Source organism: Chinchilla lanigera, unplaced genomic scaffold (genome assembly GCF_000276665.1).
Source record: "Chinchilla lanigera isolate Chin_1 unplaced genomic scaffold, ChiLan1.0 scaffold00017, whole genome shotgun sequence".
In the NCBI taxonomy this organism is placed as follows: domain Eukaryota; kingdom Metazoa; phylum Chordata; class Mammalia; order Rodentia; family Chinchillidae; genus Chinchilla; species Chinchilla lanigera.
In genome coordinates, this window is record NW_004955418.1 from 23079771 (window position 1) to 23091798 (window position 12028).

Below are 12028 nucleotides of genomic sequence, written 5' to 3' on the forward strand. Positions count from 1 at the left end.
GTACCAGTGCCGAGGATGGGGATGGGAAGATGGTCAGTGGGAACAAATATTTTGCTATGAGATGAACCCAGTCTAAAGACCTAACCATAGCACGGTGACTGTAGTCAGTAATAATCTACTGTGTACTTGAAATTTGCTGAGAGTAGATTCAAATATCCTAATTGCACATATTCACAAAAGTAACTATATAAAGTGATGGATGTATTCATTAGTTTGATTATGGCAATTATTTCACAATTAATACATATACCAAACCATCATGTGTACACCTGAAATATGTATACTTTTTATATGTTATATATAATTCAATAAAGCTGGAAAGATCTACTTATTGAACAAAAAAGCCATGCATGAGAAAAAAGTACTGTTTGAACAGTGCTATGGTTTATGTCTGTGTGTCCCCTCCAAAGCCTCATGCGACCATGGGCAGGCTTTTAGAGTTGAATGATTGTGGGTGTGAGACTACACCCGCCCTGGGGTGGATAGAATGCATATGTAAGGGAGAGGAAAAGAGTGCTTGAGGACATTCCTCCCCCATTCCACCCTGGTGTGTGGTTGTTGCTTAGCTGTGTTCTGTCGTCCTGAGCTGCAGCTCTGTGCCATGTGCCACTCTGCCTTATAAGCTGCCAAGTACGGACTGAAACTTCCACAAACTGTAAGCGAAATAAACCTTTCCTTCCTTAATTTTGGGCATCAGGTATTTCGTCCCAGCAATGAGAACAAAGTAACTGAGACAAACAGTTACATTGTTATGGAAGGTTGATGTAAATAAGAAAGGCTTAAAAGTAACACAGGTGAAAGCCTAGAATGTGTAGTCATTCATTATATGAGCCATCACCCATGTAATATGCTTTATTGGGGCTGGAGAAAATAATTATACACGTTGCTGGTACTGAAAATATATAAAAATCTGTAATTTAGATTGTCAAATACCTAAAGACGTATCTTTGCAAAGCCCAGCGTGGCTTATCATAAAGGAATATAGAGAACTAAAGAAATTATCTAGTTTACCCTGCATCACTTGTGTTGGGCAGGTTCCTAAAATCCTGCAGCAAAGTCTTATAACCACACCAGGACTGCTGACCACGCTCATTGCTATGAACAGCTCTGCTTTCTCTGGTCTGAATGAAATCCTATGTATAGTTGTTTCTTCATTATTATTTTTTAAATCTAAAAAAAATGTTTGAAAACCACCACCCAATTTACCACTACCCGCAACCCACCTCTATATAAAGCTTCATTTGCACCTGAAGAACCTCTGGCATCAGTTAGAATCCATTAGTGAAGTCCAGTTATGGATGACTACCAGAATGTGCCTGAGTTAGGGATGATCTTTCAGAATCTTCATTTCAGATTTGTTTCAATGCCAATTCCTCATGGCAAGTAAATTATTGGATTCCTTTCCTTCAAATTTATTTTACTAAGCATACCTTCTCTTTCCCTTTTAATCTTCCTTTGTAATTAATTTACTGTTCATCAAATTGTGGATGATCTCTGCATCCCTGAATCTGAAATCTTAGGTCACTTGGACCACATGGCACTCGAGGTGACATTGCCGGCCTCCACACCACACAGCTCAGCAGAGCCGAGGAGCAGGACAATGTGTACACATGCTGTGCTGAGGGAAATTTCATAGCAACAACAGCAAACAACCAAACCTTTGCCATTGCCTCAGTTGTCTTCTATTACTAGCCCCAAATGATTTATTTTTTAAAAATTCTAGGTTTGAATTTTCTCCCTAAAAACATATTGCTTACATTTTGTGGCAATGAATGTAACATAAATCTTCTTTTTAGCAGCAGTGGGGATTGAACCCAAGGTTGCTCTACTACATCACTAAGTTATTTTAATATTTCTGTTTTTTTTTATGTTGATTTGGCTAAGCTGTCCAGGCTGGCCTTGAACTTGTGATCTTCCTGCTTAGCCTTCTGAATAGCTGGGATTATAGGTGTATACCACCACACCCAGCGAACATGAATTATTTCTTAGTTTGTGTATTATCTTTCAAAAATATAAGGTGTGGTCAAAACACACATATAATGTTGAAATTTTTATGAAATTTACTACAGTAAAAGACACATTGCCATTAAGCAGTTCTGGAAGTGCTCATGGACATCTTGAGGAGATGTGATAAAAAAATACAGTGAATGTTGTTGCCGAGTGTCACCCAACAGAAATGCAGGCTCATAAAAACATTGCAGTGTGTTCTCAGCCACTGTATTTACTGGAACTGGCAGCATGTGATTTCTGCCCCTTCCCCAAAGTCAAAATGACCACAACAGGTAAATGTTTTGAATACATTCAGGGCATCTAAGCAGCGATGTAACTAAAGTCATTCATAAAAGCGGATTCTGGAACTGCTTCGGAAAGTAGCATAAATGTGTTCAAAGACAGGAGGAGACTCTTGAGGAGGGTTAATGGGAATGTGTCTCTTCCTGTAATAATTTTAAATTTAAACATTTACCATAGTTTTGGTCACATCTCGTAGCCTATTTCATCAATCACTTAAAATAATGTTCAAGTGTTTATGACACAGAACTAATATAGTTAACATTAAGATTGTGGCATGATAAGGTTAAGAAATATTTTGTAAAACCAGAGGTTTGCTCCCTTCTGAAAGCATGTAAGAGTGAAAAATACAACTATTTTTTAAAAATTAATTTACTGGTAGTACTTTTGAGAGACACCAAATGAAGGACTAAAATCCCTCACTTATCACCAAACAGATGAAGCAAGGAAATGAAGCACCAGGTTCTATCATTGTTATTTACATAATTAAGAATTCTGTTTTAAGAATATTCCATAGGAGACATTCTACATTTGAAACCAATAAATTCTATTTAATATTCTAAATCAAAAATTTAAAAACCATCTGATACATTTTAACTTAATAATAACAGCAGCTATGCAAACAATTAGACTTAGTTGGTCTGGGTTTGCTTCTCTTCCGGGAAGATTGCTAATAAAACCTTTTGCTCAGTTTTCTAGAGATAGCTTGCAGCTTATCACCTTGCTTCCATTTGGAAATCATTAGAGCATTTGGATGCACTAAATAAAATTATGACACATGATAGGTTTTGATAGCATACTCTATAATTTACTTTACTTTCTGCTGATTGCCTAGTGACTCTATTTATGCATATTATACTATGTATGTTATACATAAATATGGACACATCCTTTAGAAATGCTATTATAGACCACCTGAATGTTATATGTCTTCAATTACAGTACACTTTTTCTTTAGATGGCTCTTTCCAGTTTGTTATATAAATCAGCTACACTCAGTGCAGTTCAACATACACACAGGCATTGCTGTCAGTTGTCTTATACAGTGAGGGGTGTGAGCACAAGAAGGCGATGTAGAGGTTCTGAAAGCACAGAGCACAGGGGCAGGGACAGACAGTTTCCGGCTGAACAGTAATCCAACCCACTTCTCTTTGGCTGTGTGCTTGCAATTTTTTAAAATTACGGAAGAATGCTCATCTGCCTAATGTAGTAACCTTTATCTCTCATATTCACATCCTCACAATGAAAGCATTTTCACATGAGGAAATAGTTAGCTGTTGCCGCTACTTTCTCAGGAGTAGACACCTAGAGTCACCCCAGGGTAAAGAGCCAATTGCTGATCAGAGTTTCCACTCGCAATCTCCAATCTTTAAAAATCATTACTTGTTTGTTCTTTCCTATAGCATATTGCTGCCTATTGTATATCTCCACCAGTGAGTGAATATACCTGGGTACATAGATATCACACTGTGCTGCAGTTTCAGCTACACTGAAAGGTCACCGCATTTTGAAAAAAAAAACCACTTTTTTTGGTGGTACTGGGGAGTAGTACTATGATAGGCTAACACTGTGTAGTACTGAGCTACATTTCCTGCCTTTGTGCAATTTTGTTTTGAGGTAGGACCTCACTAAGTTGCCTAGACAGGCCTCTAATTTGTGATCTTCCTGCCTCAATTTCCTGAGTAGCTGGGGTTACAAGTGTTCACAATTACACCTGGTATGGTTTGGAATCTTTTGTGTCAATCAGACCATACCAAATATAACCTTAAATTTCATTAAAATTAGCCCTAAACTTTTCATGTGATGTGAAAATAGACAAATACAATGCACCCTACACAATACCTAATAGCTTTTACAACAAAGCTAAAAGCATAGAAGAAAATACAGTGGCATTTCCTAATTTTACATCAGCACATTTAAATGCTGTGCTTTTTATGGCAAAATGGAAATACTTTATTTGTATGTATTATATAATTTTATTCAGTTGAGATAATTATTCCTTAGTACAACTCTATGACAAAGATATTCATTTTATTATTATTTTATACATGAGGAAACTGAAGCTTAGAGAGATTAACAATTTGCCCAAGGCCTCAAGATAAGAGAGACTACGAATTATACCCAGTCTATCAGCCTTAAGCAATGCATAATATCTGCCCAGTCTTGGAGGTACTGAAAATATAATTAAAAAAGAAACAAAAAATGAGACTATATGGAACAATTAGGGAAAAATTATATAAAACAATTACAATGTAGTAAATAAGCATTCTAGTTCAGAATACAGAATATGTTTAAAAAATTATATATATATATATATACAGGCATATGCCTATATATATACATATGTATGCCTAATTTTATATATATATATAGGCAAAAATAGAACACATCTGACAACAGTTTTGTAGAAGAAAAAGTACCTATGGCCTCAAAATATAGGCTTCCTCTGTAACTGATTAGCTTCATGTTACCTAGGGGTCAGTAGTTAATTTTAAATGTTATTAGTGAGTTTACCCACCTGTCACTATTGTTCCTGAGCCTCTAGGGTATTTCCTTTCCTTTAACCTCACCTCGTCGGGCAGCGCCTATCATTTAGACCTCAGAGGTACTGTCTTTAATTTCTTCAGCTTGTCCATTCTGCTCTCATTTCTACGCGGTTAAACCCTACATTCTATTCCATGTGAATGTCTTCAAGTCTTCAAGAGAGGGCAACAGCTTTTTAACAAAATGTTCAAGTTCCTACCCCTTTCTAGAACCTTTCTTAGTGGTTCATCTTTTTCTTTGTAGTTTTTTCTTCATTTTACCCTTTGTGGTTTTAAAAAATCTTATATACGTTGAACTTTGTTGTGAAAACTCCTGTGTGTATTTTGTAGAATGTGTTGTATCACCCTTGATAAACTCTGTCCTAGAACTTCACTACAGAGAAGGTGATCCAGAGAGAATCTGGGTACAGTGCAAGAGTCCATATTTAACCAGTTCCTGGATATCACCTGAATGACTTTTCTTGACCATTTTTTCAGGTAGCCATTAGGCTCTCTGCTATCTCTCTTGCCCTTATGTCCACTGTCTTAGTTTCCTGTGCACTCCTGTAAAGTTTGCTTAGTTACATTTCAAGTCAAAACAAAACTATTCTATTTTACTATTGTTCAGAATCTGCATCTAGATTATACCTAATGGCAACTATTTGAAGAATAGTCTTTGGAGAGATTTTTGTACCACTTTAGTTAGTTTTTTATTAGTTTAATCATTGGAAGAAAAAGAGGTATTTTGAAGCAATAACCCTGTTTTTATGAAAGAAATGACTTGATGATTTTCTGGGCACCCAAAATTGCTCTAAGTTGAATTAAAAACTAGAAACTGAGTGTCCTCTTTCTCTCTTACATTCAGGCAACTCCTCAGTTGTTAATTTTCAACCATTCTGATATATCTGTGGAATAAGCTTTTATTTGTACACACTGAACTTGACATACTGACATGATTAAAAGATTCATATGCTTTAAAATGTAAAACAGCAAAAATAACAGAAAAGAAAAACATAGGTATTAGTACATATCAAGCCTTGCTACTTTAAATATATATCTACTTAAAACTACTATTCTGGGAAAAATGATTAAAGTAAGACACAATCAAAAGTGAAAAGGTAGTAGCACTTCCTTTTGAAGTGAAAAAATCCCTTGGTCCAAGTAGGGAGTGCTGACTTGGAAAAATTGGTAGTTTGACACTATGGAAGGAATAAAATTGTCATGAACAAAGGTGAGGAGGGATTATATTTGTCAAGAAGAGACTCCTGGATGAACTGTCTGAGGGCTGTGGCATGTCATATCACGTCTTGGAGAGTTAATGAGTAGTAATGTTGGAGGAACAGGTCTTTTGTCAGATCATTATAGCAGTCCTAGTTACAAATGCCTCAAGATGTAATGACTGGTTCAGATAAGGGGCCAAAATTCTTCAGGTGAAACACCACTCAATTCAATCACCTTTTCCCTGATTAGGAAAGGAAGCGAAAGTAATTTTACCTGGAAGGCACTGAGAGTGAGCCCTAGGGCAGGAACACAGAGCTGCTTTTGGTCCCTAGGAAATGAGAACTGGAGAATTTGCTTGGTCTCTAATTCTGTGCCAGTAGTTGGCTATACTTTGCTTGGCCTTGCTTTGCTCTGAACACAGTTCATTTTGGAATTTACTCTTCTTATGTGAGCATCCTGGAAGAATAGGAAGGAAATATTCAACTAGAGAATTGAATGAGGGGGCTGGGGGTTTAACTCAGCGGCACAGCACCTGCCAGCAAGCGCAAGGTCGTGAGTTTGATTACCAGTACCAGAAACCACCCCCTCAAAAAAAAGAATTGAATGAGGCCAGATGAATGGTAGTGAATGAATTACATAAAATCCTGAAATACATAAAATCTTATATTTCTCTATAGAAGAAAGCACAAGATCTTGCAGAGTTTAGGGATATCAAGGATGTCAGGAATGCACTAGAAAAATTGCTCCTTTCCCAAAACACCAGAGGTCAAAATTAAGTCTCAGGTACATTGAAGCATCAGAGCATTGTTTTTCATACCTTTACTGTATCCCTGTTTTTGATGTGTGTCCAGATTTCATCCATTGTTAACATGAGGAGGATGAGAATGTTAAAAAGTTGCTTATTCATTTTCTCACCTACAATCTAAGTATTACACAGACACATGCACACACACACACACACACACACACAATCATCCAGCAATAATATAATTTGATTCCACCAATAGCAGATTTCAGAGCAAGTAGTGATCCAGGAGAAAACACAGATCTAATAGTTAATTATTTCAAAAAGTCACAGTTGCAAAATGGTAGATGTCACTTAAAAACAAAAATCCATTAGTGAGCAACATCAGTTAGGGGTATTTGTGACAGTGTGGTTGTGAATTTAAAAATTAGATTCCACCTCTGGTAATGGATAAGTACCTGTTATTATGTAAACTGTCCCAAACACAACAATAATAAAATATGGAAAAATATTAAAAAAATCTATCTGAATGAATAGGAATGTGACTAAAAGCAATAAAAAAACTAAAAGTGGTCAAAAATTTAATTGATAAAATTAATAATTTTGGTTTCCTGTTCTTGCGGTTTTGTTGTTATGTTCTGACTGTCATTGTTTGCTTGCTGATGCCATGCAGAGAGACTAAAAATTAGATATAAACTTTCAGACTTATTGGCTTACAGAATTAATATTCAAGTAGGCTAAAACTGTTGATAGCTACAGGGGAACAGAAAGGTTATATGGAAAAAACAAAGTAAGTAATAAAAATAATACAACTAAGTAGAACCAGAATAATTGTTACATTAACATAAACTAATGATAAATTCCAGCTGAAGAGTAAAACTTTTCAGAATGAATAGTAAAAGCAAGACTCAACCTTGTGCTGTAACAAGATCAACTTTAAATATGAAGACTCTGCCAGCCTGAAAGTAAAAAGATGAAACTATATGTAAACCATGTGTACAATAAGCATGCAAGGCTAAGTGTCTATATTAATATTAAGTGAAAGAGACTTCAAGACAAAGGAAATTAAGAAAGGTGAAGTGGGAATTCACAATTTAAAAAGATCCATTCTTTAAGATGACAAAAATAATCATACTTTCAAAACATATCAAGCAAAAAAAGTGAAAAAATAAAAACAAATTTACAATCATAGTGAAAGATTTTAATACTGTTTCAGCATTTGATAGAGCATCTAGGAAAAATATCATTAAAGTTGTAATTTTTGAACACTACCAATTGTTTCAATCTGATTAACATTTACAGAACACTGCCCACAACAATTACAGAAATGTCCATTCTTTCCCTCCCTCACACCCTTTTTTCCACCTTTCCTTTTTTCTTCATTCCTTTTTTCTTTCCTTATGTCTTTCCATTCTCTTTTCTTTACTTCCTTTTTAAGTGGTTAAACAACAGCAAATATTTGGTAGAGTATTATACTGCCACTTAAAACAAAACTAATGGCATAAATAGATGCTTACAAAATAAGCATATTAAAGAGTGCAAATTTTAAAAGGACAGTCAGTGTTATCAAATATTAATAGTGGTCATGTTTGAATGGTTGGATTTGGAACACTTTACTTTTGAAACATCCATTCTTTTTGGGCACCTATGGTATGCTAAATAAATCACATGGTGAGTCGTAAAACAAGTTTTAAGAAATTTTTAAAGACTAAAGTCTTGGAAAGTATATTGTCTGGATACATGAGAAAGTACATTTAAATCAATAATAATATATTTTCAAAATTGAACTATTTGAAATTAGCATTACACTTTTAATTAATCCAATGGGCCAAGAAAATCATAATAACCAAGGGAAGAAAACAAAAGAGAAAGAAAAGGAATAACAGTGGAGTTGGAAAATATTTTAAGCTGCATATAATGAACATATATTAAACTTTATGGGCTACAGCTAAAGAGTGCTTAGAAAAAAGTTATATTTCTAAATACATATATTAGAAATAAGAAAGTTAAACAGTAATTAAGTTTTCAAATTAAGAAACTAGAAAAAGAAAAGCAAAATAAAAATAAGTGGGAAAGGAAATAAGAAAAAGCAATGAACTGGAAGCAAATAACAGAACACGAAAGAAGCACAAAATGACTCCTTTATACACTTCCTAGAGATAGATGGAGAGAGAGGGAAAGAGAGAGAGAGAGAGAGAGAGACTATGAAGAATAAAAGGGTATTATTAGTACAGATTCTAAAGACACCAAAGGGATAGTAAAGGAATACTATTATCTTTAATCCAATAGATAAATGGTACAAATTATTTGAGAAATACATACAAAAAATGAAACAAAAAAATCAGAATAGCCCTCCTGTTGAAAAAAGTGAAAGTTAAAGACTTTCCTACAATGAAAGCTCCAGGCCTGAATTGTTTCACTGGTGAATGTTAACGAAATATTTAAGGAAGAAACAACACATTTTAGGAAATGTAACAGAAGCTCTTTCCAATAAATTAAAAGAATGGAACTTCTTTTAAAAGCAGGGTAATATAATTCTAAACAGAAAATATTAGACGTTCAAGCCTATCACAAGGCACTATCTTTTCTAGATTATATGTATACAGCAGATATAAAAAGAGTTGGCTGCACATTTAATATTTTATGCTTCTCTTTTGAATGCTAAAAAGATAATCATAATCATCTCTAATCATTATTTTCTCTTTCTTTCATAATGTGAATAAGGTATGCCGAAAAATAGTAAAGAAAAATCAACAAAGATACTAAAAGCTTCAAAAGTTACAAGAATTCAGACAATGGAAGGAGAATCTTCCTCTCCCATTCCCATTCTTTAAAATCCTTTCTCCAGGAGTACCTAGTTTCCAAATTCTCTTTAATCTTTAATCAGTGATATCCTCTTCATACACAAGTAAATGTATGTCTATATTAATATACATGTTTATCTTTTTGAAAATATTCTTAAAATATAAAGAACTGAAAAGTTTTAGATACCTTATTTGTTAAAATAACAGTTTTACTTCTCTGCCTTTTCTTTCTGAATCCCTCTTTGTTACACATCCCAAGAGAGATGACAATGGTCCAAATTTCGTGATTTGGTCAGAGTGCAGTTAAACAGCGCAATTAATTTAGTATAGATTTAGGAGAGTATATTTAACTTACATTTAAGTTAACTGTTCAATGTGTGAACAGTTAACTTTTCTTGCAGTACCCCTTCCAGTCAGAAAAGTCTTTAGAAAACCTTTTTCTCATGTACCAGCACACCAGAAATGTTGCAGCGCCTAAGGTTATATTAGGATGTGATTGTGTGCCATTTACCAGTGCTGGAAGTTCCATAGATAGTGGGAGGGGACACCACGCTTCACTTACACATGGCCAGAATACAGTGGGTAGTTATTCTTCTAGTCTGAAGAGATATAAAACTGTAAAAAGAGAAAATGCAGGGAGAAAAGTACTTCAGCACTGTGCCAGGCAATTAGCAAATAAAAATGGACTGTTCTTTTTCTTGATTCTGTTGTGCTTGGGGAACTATCACTTTAAAAAATTTCTAAATTAGTAAATTTTTAAAAAATTTATAATTTGTGATGACTTCTTCTAAGTAAACATTTACTTTTGTATAGAATTTTTACATGTAGAATTTCAAATGGTTTTTTAAACGGTCCCCAATAAAGCTCTAGGCTATGCAAAATTGGACCTTGTTTAAGGTGTTAAAATTGGAACCTGTTCAAGTTGTCAGTTTTGTAGCCCTGCCTGCTCAAGTATTCAGTGAATTAGTACAGAGTGCTTACAATATGACAGCTGCTGTATTGGACACTGAGAGTACTTATGTAAAGATGGACAGAATCCCTACCTCCCCACACCCTTATGGTGTATAACGTTTCCTCAGATCCACCAACACAGAAATTCCAGAGGAGGGAGAAAATTATTAAGTGTCCTAGATAATTCTCTAGCTAAATAAGTACAAGAGGAACAAAGAGCTCAAAGTTCAATTTCAAAACCTTTTCCCTGACTTTGTTCCTGACTGAATTCTGGTCATATTCAGTAGTTGTGTAGATTACATGGTATAACCTATAAACAAATAGGATTGCTGGGTCTCTACATTGGTAAGATCTTTCCTATTTATGCTCATGATTTTACTAATTATACAGGGCAGTTAAGTTAATAAACATTTATTGAAAGTCTACTAGACACTGGGATATAAGGTAGTCATAAGCTGGAATCTAAATTTAAACATACTTTATGTTCTTGGTGAAATAATAAAGATGATGGTTGATTGCCAAAGATGGTTTCCATCTATTCTTTCTAGTCAATTGCCAAAGGTGGTTTCTTACTATTCTTTCTAGTCTGTATGGGCATGTTACTTATACTAACAAGAGGTAGACTCCAGATTTCCTTATCATTAAATCTGGCTAGTAGACCACTAGAATTTGACCAATAGAATTCAGCAGAAGAAATGCCCTGGGACTTCCTGGGCTACACTGTAAGAAGCTTTGAGGTTGCTATGTCTCAAGAGGGAATGCTAGAAAAACACTAAGAAATCCAGTTCACTATGATGTGAAAAAGTCCAAGCCTGTGGAGAAGCCACAGGGACAGAGACATTCCTAGTAAGCAACAGTCATGTTCCAGAGAAAGCACCAGGGAAGAATTCTTGGTTAGCCAGTACCAGCTGACACCTGATTACAATCATACGAGTGGCTGAAGGAGAGGTCAATTCACAGGATGATGAAAAATAGTAATTATCTTGTTTTTAAATGACTACATTTTAAGCAATAGATAGCTTGGACAGGCCATAAACAACAATTTTAAGGAGATGCAGCTAACTCTCTGATCAAAAACAGTGAAGAACAGTGAGAATAGGGAGAAGAGGCCTTTACTGTAGCCTGAGAATAGAAAAAAGTGAGTAAAAGAAGCAGAGAAAATTCTCTGTAGGATAGGTCTAAGTTAAGTTTTAAAGCATGAAGAAGGAGTTAGTCAAATAGGGGATGTGGGGAAGAAAGTCCACTCCAGAAAAATACCAGGATCATGGACAGAAGTGTGAAACACAAGGTAAGATAAATTGATAAACTGTAACATGTAATTCAGAATCACTAGGAGTTCAGCTTGGCATGAAACAAGATGGAGGAGTAGTCAGGCGCTGACCCATGGGTGGCTTTGAACTCTTGTCTCAACTTCATATTCCCCAACTAGAGAGGACAATGAGTATGGAAAGTCATAGAATGAACATAATGTATCTTTCTGAAGAATATATTATACC